Genomic DNA, 15,641 nt, shown 5'->3' on the forward strand with positions numbered 1-15,641 from the left:
GGCGCTTCGACCACGTCAATGTGGACCTGGTAGGACCCCTTCCCTCCTCGCGGGGCTTCACCCACCTCCTCACGATGGTGGACAGGACCACCAGGTGGCCGGAGGCCGTCCCACTGGCATCAACAACATCCGCCGACGTGGCGCAGGCCTTCATTGGCACCTGGATTGCCCGTTTTGGCGCCCCCTCGGACATCTCCTCCGACAGAGGCCCGCAATTCACCTCTGAGCTTTGGGGCGCGGTCGCCCAGGCCTTGGGGGTCAAGCTACACCGCACCACGGCCTACCACCCCCAAGCCAATGGTTTTTCGAGCGCTTCCACCGCTCAATGAAGGCCGCTCTCAGGGCCAGCCTCCAGGACGACGGTTGGGCTGACAGGCTCCCGTGGGTCCTATTGGGCCTCCGAACGGCCCCTAAATAGGACCTCCAGGGTCCAGGCTTCCACCGCCGAGCTGGTCTATGGCCAGCCACTGCGCATGCTGGGCGAGTTCATCCCTGATGCCACCGGCCCCTGGTCCGTGGCTCGCCAACGCTCGGTTCTCCAGGAGGCCGCCAGGAGATTTGCCCCCGTGCCCACGTCCCACCACGGCTGCCCCCAACCCCACGTCCCCCCAGCACTTCGCACTGCAGAGTACGTTTTTATCCGGAACGATGCACACCGGGGACCGCTCCGGCCGCCGTACGATGGACCTTTCCGGGTCCTGAAGAGGGACGACAAGTTGTTCATCATTGACATCAGTGGCAAACTGGACCGCATCTCCGTGGACCGCCTCAAGCCGGCCCATTTGGACCTCGACCAACCTCCACGGTTGGCCCTTCCTCCATGACAGGGCCGTCCCCCATCAACCAAGCCCCCCGCCCAACCATCCACCGCCACGCCACCTACCACCCCCACACAAATCGCCAGGGGTCGTTTCGGTGGGTCATCAAGACCCCCCTCAAACTGACTCTCCCGGTGCAAGTTAATTCTGGGGGGGCGCATGTAGCGGTTGCCGGAAGCATGACACAATCACCTTGCACCGGCCGATGACGTAACCGGCGGGCGGTTACTTGCCCAGACTCGCCCAGACGTGTCCGGACTTGCCTTGCCCGGGCGGACTCTCGATTTGCATACCACGCCCCGTTGAGAGGCGTGGCTGACTTATTTGCATACCACGCCCCGCCTGAGAGGCGTGGCTTTTGTGTGGTGAACTTTTGATATAAATTGCTGCCCGTGTTAACGGGCTGTTCAGTGCTTTTGAGTTCTTTCGATTTGAGCTAAAATAAATAGCTCAGTGAAACTTCGTTCCTGGTGTCGTCCATTTTGTCCGGCTTTATCGTGCGAGCATAGCTCCACAATTCCTTATTTTTGAATCATGCCAGTGCATACTGAATGGGCTGATGTCGCTGCGACCACTTCTGGTGCAGGTGTGGGGAAAAAAGCACACCCGCTTCAGTCTTTGACAAGGAAACATGTCACTACCCAAATGTCACTACCCAAAACTACCCAAATGGAAGCGTATGTGAGCGCAATGTCCATTATGGTTGGTTCATCAGTAATAGTTGCAGCCTCTAAAATGTATGGAAGAGCTGTGTTCTTCCTTAAATCCGAGCCTGCAGCGAATACATTGATAGAGAAAGGTATGGTTGTAGGAGGGTTGTTTTCCCAAGTAGAATCACTTTCGAGCCTTGGAACACAAATCATACTCTCTAGCATGCCTCCCTTTATTGCTGATCATGTGGCTGTGCCATTCTTGGAGTGATTGGGGGTGCTAAGATCACACATTAGGCCTGTGCCTTTCGGATGTCTGCCGTGAGTCTACACTACGTCATATCTTGTCTTCTAAAAGACAAGTTTTCATTGAACTGTACAATGACACGGAATTGGAGGGATCCTTTGTCATTCCATTCGAAGGCAAAAATTATAAGGTCTTTTATCTATCTATAATTCCAGTAATCTCTGTACGTTTGTACGTTTGTACGTTTGTCTGTCTGTGACCGCTGTTTCTCGACAACCACGGGTCCGATATACTTTTAACTTGCCAGGTATATTGCTGGGGACCCGAGGATGTGCCTTTTCAAGGTTTCATATTAATCGGACAATTACTTACCGAGCTATGTCCAAAAAACGATTCAACCAATCAGAGAGCTTGCAGAGGGCTTTGCGAATGGACCAAACCATTCATGTAAATAGAGGGGGGGGGTTCTGTGGTCGTTGCGAATGGACCAAACCATTCACATCGAATCATCGAATCACATCGAATGGACCAAACCGTTCGCTTTGGACCAAACCATTGCATGTAAATAGAGGGGGGGGGGGTTCTGTGGTCGTTGCGAATGGACCAAACCATTCATGTAAATAGAGGGGGGGGGTTCTGTGGTCGTTACTGCCACGTGGTTTCAAAGTTTTTTTTTGTTGTTGTTGTTTGCACGCATGTTTTTTTGCACCCACGTACGGGCACGTCCTAGCTTATATATAGTACGGGCATGCCCTAGTATGACTAATGAGCATGGTTGTCATATTTGTAAGGCAAAGGATCATTTGAGAGCAAACTGTCCCACTGTCTTAAAGAAAGTGTCTGCTCCTCAGAGCCTTGAACAGCAAAAGGGAAATGAGAATATCACTCCAGGTATCAGTAAAGAAGTACCTGCTCCTCGATGTCCAGAAGAGTCTAAGGAAGAGGAACGTAGTACTTCAGAGGTTTCTGCGTCATGTCCTGGCCCTAGCTTACCCTCAGACATAGACCAATTGAAAATGGTAAAGTTAGGGAAAGGTTAAAGAGCACAGAAGATAAATCAGAGCCCGCAGCTAAGGGGAATGGTGATCATATACCAACTTCTCAAGATACAACTGATAAGGACATGGCAAAACGTTCAACAAAGTCGGGTGCTCTGAAAAAAAATAGAGATCGTTACAGAACCTGAACAAATGGAAGAAGAAATATATATTATGTACTCATCCTCAAGTACCAGATCATGAATGTTATCGGTTGCCAAGTGCAGCTAATGATCTGCAAAAGAGCGAACAGAGAAGTCAATGGCAAGGATCGGCGTATTTTAGTCACTTAACAGATACGTCCTGTGGGGTGGCTATCCTCTTTTCATCATCCTTAAAGGCCGATAAACTTGTGATAAATGAGGTCAGTTTAGGCCATTTGTTACATGTGAAAATACGGTTTGAGGATGTTGTTATTAACCTCGTGAACGTTTATGCACCATGTGTTGGAGCTGGGAGAGTGCGTTTCTTTGACCACATGTGGAGATTTATGACAAAGAATTCGTAATTATTGGAGGTGACTTTAACTGCACTCTCAATCCCTCCCTCGATTGTGTGGGTCAAGAGCCGCATGGTCCTTCTGCTAAAGCTTTACAAGAAACAATAATGCAGCTAAACCTGAGAGACATTTGGCGTGTACAGCACCCCACGACAGGTCATTTACATACACTAGCATCAGGGTGGCCATATCTCGCAATCCCGACTCGACAGAATCTATCTGTCTTATCGTTGGTGCAGGAATATCAGTGACTGCGGTATCAAATTCGCACATTTTACGGATCATAATCTGGTCTGGATAAAGCTTTCTCTTGTTGAGACAAGGCGTGGTACTGGTCTCTGGCACTTCAACAATGCCTTGGTTCACGATGAAAGTTTTCTTTCAGTATTTCATAACTTTTGGCAGGCGTGGAGAAACAGAAAAGGAGATTTCTACTCACTTTGACTCTGGTGGGATATGGGAAGGTGCAGCTGAAATTGTTGTGCCAGGAGTACTCATACGGAATGAGCCAAACACTTGGGATGGAGATAAGGAGGCTAGAAGAGGAGCTGCTGTATCTCGAGCGTCGTCTGACAACACTTACCCCTGCCGAATTGCATACGTATGAAGGAAAAAAGAACACCCTGAAAGCGTGTAGCAGTATGAAGGCCCAGGGAGCGTATGTGCGCTCGCAGTTGAAGCTACTATTCGAAGAGGAATACTCCCTGAGTTATATTAAAGCTTTGGAAAACGCAAGGATCGATCTAAAAGTATATGCATTGTTCTCGCTGAATATGGCTCAGTACTTGATAATTGCAGAAGTGTTCATGAACGAATTCGAGCCTTTTATGCACAGCTGCACTTGGGGAAAAGTGTGGATGCTAATGCTTGTGGCACTTTGTGGAATAGCCTCCCAGTGCCTGCTCCAGAGGATCGAGAACGACTAGAGGCTTCTTTGACTCTGGAGGAATTTACGACTGCTCTACAGAGTCTGTCGGTAGATAAGTCCCCTGGAATTGATGGCCTCTCTTGCGAGTTCTACAAAAAAAAGTCTGGGATCTGATTGGACATGACTACCTGAGCGTAGCCCAGGAAGCACGTGATGCAGGCCAAATGCCACAGTCTTGGCGTCGAGCAACCTTGGCTTTGATTCCTAAGGAGGGAGACTTGAGATATATGAGGAACTATTGTCTGGTGTATTTGTTATGCGTGGACTACAAAATAATGGCAAAAGTGTTGTTAAATCGTCTGGAACCTGTGTTGACAAAATGAGTGGTCTCTGGCCAGTCATATGGTGTCCCTGGCAGAACAGTATATGATAATATATATCTGGTCAGGGACTTGATACACTATGCGGGCATGGCTAAAACCCAAATGGGGTTCCTCTCTTTAGATCAGGAGAAAGCATTTGACCGAGTGAACCATGACTACCTCTTTGAGACCTTGCTATCCTTCGGGTTAGGGAGGAGATATGTAGGTATGCTTCGAACACTTTACACTTTTGCAGAGTGTCTCATTAAAGTTAATGTTTTATTACTCGCACCTCTTCAGTTTGAGAGTGGAATAAGGCAAGGATGTCCTCCATCTGGCCAGCTATATTCCTTGTGTATTGAGCCTTTTCTCTGTCTGATGAGGCGAAGGTTAACTGGCATCATGGTACCAGGCTGTAATAGTCCCTTCTTCGTTTCTCCTTATGCTGATGATGTTCTCGTGTTTGCGGGAAGTGCATGAGACATGCAAACAGTTTATGACTGCCAGCAAATCTACTCGGCAGCATCATCTGCTCAAATAAATTGGCAGAAGAGCTTTGGACTACTGGTTGGAACAATGCAGATTGGCGAACCCCCTAAGCTGTTTCAGCCATTAACATGGAGTCACCAGGAACTCAAACATTTGGGGGTCGATTTGTCAATCTCTCATAATGGCTCATCAATTCGCAATTGGAGCACTCTAGAAGGGAAAATTCAGGTGAAGCTGAGAGATTGGAATGGATTATTAAGGTTCCTATCTTTACATGGGAAAACCCTTTTACTAAAACAATTTGTCCTTCCCAAACGGTTGTTCAGGTTTTCTTGCATAAGTGTTCCTGATTGGTTTCTGGCTAAGATGCAAAGGAAGTTGGTGGACTGCTTTTGGAATGGAAGGCATTGGGTATCTCCGGGAATCCTGAGTGTTCCTCTTGCTGAAGGTGGACAGGGCTTTCTCTGCCTTAAAAGCCACGTTTACAACTTCAGGCTGCAGGCAATATTAAAAGATACCTTTATGAAAACCCAACACCACAATGGTGCACGTTGCCATCGTACTCTTTCAGTAAAGTGCTCGGCCTAGGGTACAAAAGGCAAATTTTCAGTATCAACTGCAAAAACATTTCCAGTGACCCATTGCCTTCTTTCTATCAGGAAATGCTGAAGGCCTGGTATACAATTGAAATGACCAGAACAAATGGTCCCCACCCAGGGAAAGACCTGCTGGAAGAGCCACTTTTCTTGAACCCTCTACTACAAGCCCCACTGCTAGCTTCCATCAGTGTAAGGAGAAAACTCTTGTTGAAAAATATATCCACAGTGGGCGATCTCCTTAAGGATGGGATGGCATTCTCTCACCAGAGGAACTTGCAGCAAAGGTAGACCTGCAGACAATAACAGTTCCTTTTAGGATACTCCCAAGAGTTCAAAAATTAACTGCCTCCTGATTGCCTGGATTACCTGGAGAACCCTTACGAAGGTGAGGAAGCTATGCAGGCTTTCCCCCCTACTTCCATGGCTTTTACAATGAAACCTCATGGATGCGATCTTTTCCTTGCACCACATCCGCATATTATGAGCAAGGTCCCTGGCATGGCTGGGGTGCCCTTCTGTGACGCATCAAGGAAGGAAATATATGCACGAGTATTCCACTCACTCCACTTTGTTGCGTTAGCAAATCGCATGGACACTCCATGGCGTGAGGTTCTTCTGCTTCCCTTGCCTGTCCATCCAAGTTGGGAATCTCTTTATCTCTACCCAACACCAAGGGTGGTGGGGGACCTAAGTTGGAGACTGCTTCACGGGGCACTAAGTTTTGGAGTTCTCCTGCAACACTTCACAAACACTCCTCGTGGATGTTGCTTCTGTGGGCAAGCAGAAACCATTTACCACATATACCTGCAATGTCTGCATCTTCAACTGGTGTTTTTCCTGGTGAAAAACCTACTCTTGCGGTTTTGGATTCATTTCTTCCCAACACTTTATTATTTTTGGTCACCCGGTGAAGAAAGAGAGTCGATCACGGGATCTCTTGGTTAACTTTGTTTTGGCATCTGCAAAACTTGTAATATATAAAACTAGAAAGTGGAAGATTGAAAGCAATGTCGTGCAGTGTAATTTTGTGTGCCTGGGAGCTTTGTTACGTTCACAAATCGCTTCGGAGTTTAAGGTGGCACATTATTCCCGATCTATCGGGAGTTTTATAGAAGTCTGGACAGTACATAATGCACTTTGTAGTGTTCCCCCACAAGGTACTTTGTTATTATTTGTTTAAAGGTGTCATTTTGTGGTTTTGGTGTTCTTTTAACTCTCCATCTGTCTTGTTAGTGCTTTCTCTTTAAAATTCTCTACCTTGTCTACTGCGGTTCAAACCATGGACTTGCAGGGATGAGGAAGTTGAGCGACATTAAACAGGAAACTTATATTTGCCTGAACTTTCCTGAGTCCTGAGCGCAAACCTCCATTGTCTTTCCAACAAAAGCACTACTACTACTACTACTACTACTACTACTACTACTACTACTACTACTACCATTACTACTACTACAACTATGACTACTATTACTGCTACTACCATTACTACTACTACAACTATGACTACTATTACTGCTACTACCATTACTACTACTACAACTATGACTACTATTACTACTACTACTTTCATGGCTTAATTATTCCAACCTTTTTGTCGGTTAACCAGGGATACATTTTGACCCAAGTCTTTCATGAACTGGCTGGATAGGCCTGACGTTTGACTGAAGGTGACAGGAATTTTTAAATTGTCTAGAGTGTTGGCAATAACTCAACTATTCTCGGTGAATGACGCCATGGGATTTTTCGTATCCACCAACTAATGCTATCAGACCGGACACCAAGATAACATCCATCCGAGGGCCAGTGCGCTTCATGATGCAACGTCCTGATTGCAAAGCACCAAACCGACAATTTAGAGTCGGGCCGAAAATAGAACCCAGACGAGACAACTCAAAGGTAAATGCAATACTTTTGTGTACAAATTTGAATCCAAAATGAAGCAAACCATTGGTTTTGCCAGATTAATGAAACCAAGATCAAAGCGTGAGATTTTAGTTATCTTTTTTATTTCCTTTTTTTTTTAGATTTTAGTTATTGTGGGATTTAAGGTTATCGTATCTTTCTTCCATGGTACACTGAATGGAATGGTGAGGCTGTTACTTTGAAACAATTTGTATCTTCTCTTCCTGGAAGGAAAACCCGACCGCAGGCAAACGTAAATCATTCCACAAACCCCGCAAGAAGTGTGTGTCCACTCTCGTGAGGGCCAGAAAACATCTGTCCAACCTCAAAATATAAACTTTCAAACTTGTCTACTTCCTCTAAAACCTGGTGGTGCCTCGTTACGTCTGTTTCTGGTGTATTCCCCTCCCCTTCAACCCTTCCCTCACTTCCCTCACTTCAAATGGCACGACAGGCGACTCCACTCATGAGGAGGCCGAATGCCTCAATTCTGTGTGTGCTTCCAAATATTGTGTCCCTAACCCCTCACTCTGTACCCAACATATCCAGTCACACTCAACTTGTCCTGGACCTTGTGTCTTATGCACCTGAGGAGATGGATAAGTTTCTGGCAAACCTCGACTCTGACTATGCACCTGAACTGGACGGCATCAGCTCACGGGTCCTAAAAACCTGCTCTGCTGCTCTTTCCCTTCCTCTTTCTGCTCTTTTCACTTCATCATTTTCCCAAGGACATCTTCCTTCCACATGGAAATCAGCCATTACATCTCTGCATTACATAAAAATAGGGGTAATACCGCTGGGCGCTCACCTGGTAGAATAAAGTAGTATACTACACTGACTAAAGGTCTTTTAAACCGATTTCAATGGTTGCGAGGAGACAGGACACCATGTAGAATCAATACTAACGTAATCATAAAACTTTAAACAAAGAAACAAAAATAAACCTATTTTGAGGGGTAGCCCCATAGACCCCTATTTTTCTAATGCCGTGAACAAACTTTGGGACATCACAGATGATGAAGATTGTGGTCGATTGTCATCAAAATTTTTTTGTAGTTTCGGACAAGAGAGCAAATACCTATTGTGGGGGGATCAAACCTGGACACACTTTGACTCCCGGTAGACCCCCTTAGACCCTGATTTTTTTTGTGCCATCCCATAAGCTCCCAGGAAATATGTTCCAGGTGAGCTAAAAAATTGCAAAAAATGATCCCTTCAATGACAGACCTATCAGCTTATTTACAATCATCAGCGAAGTCATGGAATCAATCATCGCAGGTGATATTACCTCATTCATTTTCCCAAACAACCTCACCTCAGATCACCAATTTGGAATCAGGCCAGGTCACTCACTGTACCTTGAACATGCTGCTTCTACTGATTGAACAATGGATGGAGGCCCTCAATATCAGGTATGACATCAGGGCCACCTCTCCAGACATATCTCGCGCTTTCCATACCATCTGGCACCCAGACTTGCTCTCCAAACTCTCTGCCTATGGCATTCAAGGCCAACTCCACTCTTGGGTTACTGACTTCCTCTACTCTCTTAGCCAATGTATGGCTTTCAATGACATCCTTTCATTATTGTCATTGCTGTAGTGCTTCAAGGCAGTGTTCTGGGCCGAGTTATATTCCTAATCTTCATCAACAATCTCTCTGATTCACGGGAAATCCTCTTTACCTATTTCATGATGTCTCCGCCATCTGCTGTGCCATCCCTCATCCTTCAGATAAGCAGGCAGCAGTCTCTTCCCTCTCTTCAGACCTTGGCAAAATCACAACATGGCCAAACACTTGGAACATGTCTTTAAATCCTGACAAATGTCACACTCTCACTATGTCTCTCCGAAAGGACCATCTGGCGAACCCTCAGATCTACTTTCTTAACAATCCCCTTGAAGAGGTTCAGTCATTCCAACTCTTGGTTCTCACAATAAGCCATTATCTGTTTTTGGGCAAACGACATTTTAAAGTTGGCTTTCAAAGCCAGTCGGCCAACTTGCCATCTTCCATCATGTAGTCTTTCCTTGGCACACCTGAACTTTTATCTAGCTACATGGCCTTCATCCGCAACTTGATAGAGTATTGCTCTCCCCTCTGGGCTGGTGCCCCTGCCTCACACCTTCTCATCTTGACTGCATGGAAACCGAGGCCTTCAAGATCATTTGAATCTCCTGCGATGAAGCTGAGTCTATGGGCCGATCACTTTCACATTGCAGACCCATCGGTGGTCTCTATCTTCTACCACCTCCTCTCTTGTATTGCACCCTCTGCTCTTTCCGTGCTTTGTCCCCTCCTCCCCCAGTGTTCTGCAGGGCGCAGGGAGTCCACCAGCAACCCTCGTCTGGTGAAACTACCTAAATCCAGAAACTGCCCACCTGCACTCATTTGTTACTCTTTTTCCCACCTGGAGAACCAACTTGCACATCCTCTTCCATCTCATTCTTCCCTATCGGTCTTCACGATAGCTGCTTGATCACCACCATCTCATATTGTCCCCAATCCAAAAGCATGATCTTGTCTACCCCCGTCAAGCCGCCACAGACCACTAGTCCACCTCTTTTCAAATTTCCAGTTTTTCCTTCCTGAGAGTTTGTTTCTGTATCCATCTTGTTCCATTCCATTTTTCCTCCCCTACCTCTCATTTCTCACCACATGCCACATTTGTCCAATTCTCTCTCTATTTTGGCCTTCAACCCCACTGTTTGTGTCCCCCCCTTCCCCCCTCTATATCTACTGCTCCTTTTATTGTGTCGCATCCTGATCCGTTCAGTGTTCTATCTCTTCCATGAGCCTTCGCTTTGTTTGAAAAAAGAGGTGGACCACCACTTTATCATATTATAGGTATGAAGAGATATATTTGTTCAGTCTTTTACGATTTTCAATGCATAACAAACTTCAGAGTTAAAGGGTCACACATCTAAACATACAAGTCGTGGTCTAAATATCCCACCTAATGAATTGCAACTGTTACTATAATCTTTAGTTCAATGCACAAGTGGGATGAGTGCATAAGACGTTAGATTCATCAATTAAGTCGATGATGTCAGACTTGAAGGACAAATTGTAGTTTCTTAAAAGCCATTTTTACGTTTCATTTAACGACCCCTAATCCTCTCCCACCCCCCATGGTTTTTTTTTGCTTTACGCTCTATGTAAACAAACCCAAGCTGTCCTTGGTTTGGAACCTCCCCACAAGTCCTCAGCCATTCATCCATTGCCAACGATGAAGCGACCAATACATGCCACATTAATTATTTTATACAAACTCGGTTTTCATCTTAAAATAGAGGGTTTTAATACATGTTATAGCATATTAAAGTGAAAGGATTTTGGTTTGAAACCATGTGTTGGCTCATAAAAGACCTATTTATACTATTTATATTTTAAAAATCTCCTGCGATCTCCCTGTAAAAATCCTGCAAAAATCCTGGAATCTCCCGCGATGACGCTATCTCCGAAGGCCTTTCACTCACTCACCGCAGGCAGGTTCGTGGTTTTTCTGTCTTCTACCGACTCCTCTCCGGCCTTGCTCCCCAAGCTCTCTCTGTGCTCTGTCCCCCAAATATTCCTACAGGTCGCACAAGATCTGCCAGCAACCCTCTCATGGTTAAACTGCCAAAATCTAGGCTCTCTGCTCACCTTCACTCTTTCATTCCCCTTTTCTCCCGCCTCTGGAACAAACTCCCCCACTCCCTTCAATCCCACTCCTCCATCCAGGTCTTTAAAACAGCTGTTCACCACCATCTCTTATCTTCCCCCATCCAAAACCTTGATCTTTTCTACCCCAGATACACTTTTTTGAAATTCCAACTTCTTTCCTGGAAGTCCTTGCAGTGTCCATATGTTTTATACCGCTCCCACCTTCCCCAAGCCCTCTTCCTCCCACAGTTTTCTCGATGTCCCTGCTCTCAAATGTTATGTTTGTGTCCTTCCCCCTCTCCATGTGTCAAGTGTCAAGTTTGTGTCAATCCATGTGTCAAGTTTCAGAACAATCAGCCGGGTGATGAGAGGAATAGCAAAAATAGCAAAAAGTTAACGGACGGATATCCGGACATCTCGACCCATTTTGTAAGTTAATCTCTTTGCCAATCGAGATGAGGTGACTGGGGTTGCCACCCGTCCCGTATAATACGGGATCGTCCAGTATTTAAGGAATAAAATGCAGTGTCCCGTATCGAGTCAATTTGTCCCGTATTTTCATGTACACAATACTTTCATTATACACGAGGTCTTCACAATGGTTACAATGACATGATCGTTAATAAAACCAAAACCGTTTCGCAAGACATAGCATAGATGTTCCCAATCAAAATTTGCGGAAGAGAATGGCAGGTAAGTTCAGTGTCGACGTCACCGTTGCCCTAGTTATGGAGACTCAGACGCGCGGTAACATTCTCTCCCTCTTCGAAGATGTTGTTAAGAAGCTTGAGGCCAATGCGACCCCCCTGTCTAGAGGTCTATCCCATCATGCATTCCTTTAGAGCCAAACTCACACAGAGGCGAGATGACCAGTTCTCTGGATACCTCACAAAAGTGAAGCTGCAGCGTCTCTCTCCAGTTGATGCAGGCAAGGCAAGGGAGGAATTCACTGCATTCATTGACACTGCCCTAAGGTACATTGAAAAATGGTTTGACTTTTCCGACAGCAACTGGCTTCACTGTCTTACGCCTCTATCTCTCCATGATGGCAAGTTTACCTTCAGTGACCTTGAAAAGGTCTGTGAAAAGCTCAACCTCATTACCAGCCTGAACATGGATGAACTGTACGATGAGTGCACTACAGCTAGCAGCATTGTGGAGAAACTCCAGGAGGGCGATCAATGGAAGACCACAGACATGGCTGCCAAGTGGATGGCTGTATTTCAGGCAGCTGATCTCCCAAATATGCTGTCAGTCATTTCCTACCGACTGAGCATACCAGCCTCAACAGGGTTTGTGGAGAGAATATTCTCAAGAATGGCCAACAAATGGAGTGACGTCCGGAACAGATGCTCTGTGGAGCTCATGGAGAGTGAGCTACTGGCCTCACTCAACTTCGACCTGTCCTGTGCTGAGTTCCACACTGTCATTTTGAAGGACAAGCCATTGCTTCAGGCTGCAAGGAGCGACAAAAAGTACACATGGAAGAGAAAGTAATGAGAGAGATGGGGGAGGAGGAGGGGTGTTCAGAGCACTGAGATGCTGTACTGTAAATATTTATATGTAAATATTTTAGGCCTGTTCAATCGGCTTAATTAAAGTTCTTTAAATTGCATACCAAATGGGTAGTTGGTCTAATGGCAACACTTGTGCTGTGTCTACTTTTGTTTAGTTCAACTGATTGAAATAAGAATCTGTAAATTAAAATAGTAAGTTGTTTTGTCAGTCAATTAATTGAGATTGATATTGATATTGATATATTGCGATTGATATTGATTGATTGAGATATTGATTATTATCATTGATCTGCCAACAATGTGGGACAGCACGGGCTACATAGCCAATGTATGAGTCTTGTACGTCAGTAAAATGCAATCTTTCTGATCTGCAGCCTCAGCAGTGGATCTGAACCTATGAAGTTTCTTTCATATCCACAGAACAACTAGTCCTACTCATCTGCTCACACTTTAAGTAGCGAGATATGTATGTCCATAAAAGCATGAAAAATGGCTTAAAAGTGGCAACAATTTCAAAATGTTCTAGTGGTGGGCCGGGGCGGTGGGGTGTCCCTTATTTTTCCACATTGTAGGTGGCAACCCTAGAGGTGACCTAATAAGAAAAGTAGGCCTCAACACTTTGGGTTTGAACCGTTTTTGACGGTACGGCTGCTACTTCAAATGCTCCAGAATTTTTTCAACAAATATTTGCTGATAAGAAATATGAGGATTTTGAAATTTCATGATATTCTATACAGTGTATTTTATAGGCTAATGCTGTCTGTCTGTTCCCCCCTGAAACACGGAAATTATCCTCAGAGAAAATAAATTATGCAAATTTGCTTCTAATGAATCCATACTCAGGGGAAATTTATAATTATTTAGTAAATTTTGCTTCAAATGAATGCAAACCTTCAGGAAAATGATAATACTGCCTCAATTTGGTGAACGGTAAAGAGGAAGTCATGCCGCATGTTAGACAGCGGCATGGTGGTTGGACCATGTATATATTGTTACGGTGCTCGGAGCGGAATCTCACTGCCGGCATCAACTGTGTTACGGTGCTTGGACAGGAATCCCGCTGCCGGCACCGATGTGTTATGGCCCGGGGTTCGGGTTTACTATGAGGGGGTTAACCTCCGTTCCCTCCCGAACTTACCGGACCTGCGGGTGCCACGCACGAATAACTTCGTACTTAGCAGGTTGCGATCCAGCAACTACGAAAGCCGATTGGTCCGTCACGCGATAGCTTACCTGTACCATGTGACGGTTTCAATCAGAGAACGCACCGTATGTACCCTCCGGTGGTTTCCTTTGTTCCTAGATGTAAATTTAGACGGCCGAGCGAAAACCGTTGGTAACCGCCAGAGAGATGTTAATGCCGGCGCTGAGTGGGTGTATGCAAGTGTGCACCCCCATGAGTGGTACAGAGTACGTACCAAGGGAGAGTGCGCAAGATGGTGCGCGAGGAGGGGTGTTAATGAAGTGTGCAAACGATGAGTGTGCGAGGAGGTGTGTGGTGGTCAGGTGTGTAACGAAGTCTGTGAGCGAAATGAGTGTGCTTGGGTGGTGTGCACGGAGAGAGAGAGTGCGGTGACGAAATGTGCAGAGTGTATGGAGACACCTGGATGTGTGAATAAGGAACGGAATGCGTGGTGTGAGCATGCAAGTGAAGCAGCGACGTTGACCGGGGCAGCGGTTAGGCCGACGTATAGCCGACGCAAGCTCCCAGTCCGTGCCGGGCGTTGTGTGCTGTGGGAGCCGGCAGGGATCGGTGTCTACTCCGATCAGAGTCAGGTGTCTACTCAGAGTAGTGCCCGCGATGGGTGCAGTGTGCGGCTTCGCATAGGAGGTGATTCCGATGAGCAGCGATCGGAATCGCCGGCCTCTCAGTAGTGCCTGCGATGGGTGCAGCATGCGGCTTTGCGTAGGAGGTGATTCCGACGAGCAGCGATCGGAATCGCCGGCCTCACAGAGTAGTGCCCACGATGGGTGCAGCGCGCGATTCGTGCATAGGAGGTGATTCCGATGAGCAGCGATCAGTCGGGTAGGCCAGCCGAGTGAGGCATGACAGACATGGGAGTCGTGAACACTCGCGTGGAAATCTCATCTCGGGCCGAGGCACGCAAATCTCGGATGATTCTCTCAGACGAGGCCGTTAGCGTTTCCCGCAACCGAGGCTAGACTCGTACCTTCGGCTCCAAGCACGTCCGTCGACCCGACGGGGTTTCAGCCGCAGGATGTTTCCCAGTAGCATCGTTCTCCAGGCGTCTTGCTGGAGTTCGTCATGCCTGCTCCGGCGTTCGGTCCTCGGGAGAGCAGTTCGTGCTTTGACGACACGGTTCCGGATCAAAATGCTTGCGAGGTTCCGATGCATCCGGTCCCTTCGTGGCAGACCAGCAGCGAGAGTAGTCGGAGCTCCGTGGCTGGAGCTAGCTCGACGGGTCCTCCGCTGGGCATTCTTCTCCGAGGTAGGCATCGCAGGAGCGTGGAGAAAGTCGGGAAACGCTCATCTGGGATCTGCGATCATCCGGCCATCGCCAGTCTTGTGTCCTGCCATTTCCGCAGATCTTGATTGAGATTAAGTGTTGTGAAAATTAACCAAGTCCACAACTTTGTCCCAAAGGGAGGTTTAATCTCAATCAGATCTTTAGCATCATCCTGTAAAATACAATCATGCAATAGATATCAGGATCTTGGTATCATATAGGAAGGATCGATTATATTAGTCAATGCAAGCAAGCCTAGAATATATGTGCGGGTACGTACCATTCAAGACTACATGTCATAGTAAAATGTCACAGGAGTGGCTCAGCGTCGCGGACGTCCGAGGTCTTATAGACGCCCCTCTGCGGTTTAAGTGGGCATCACTCCTGGGTTCAACTTTGATACATTGACGTTGTGGCAGCTACTACAAGCATCACACCTGGGTTCAACTTTGATACATTTTCACTGCAATATATATTATATATATATGTATATATATATATATATATATATATATATATATATAGATATATATATAT

The sequence above is a fragment of the Myxine glutinosa genome, chromosome 1 (assembly GCF_964187855.1).
Source record: "Myxine glutinosa chromosome 1, kmMyxGlut1.1, whole genome shotgun sequence".
NCBI lineage: Eukaryota > Metazoa > Chordata > Myxini > Myxiniformes > Myxinidae > Myxine > Myxine glutinosa.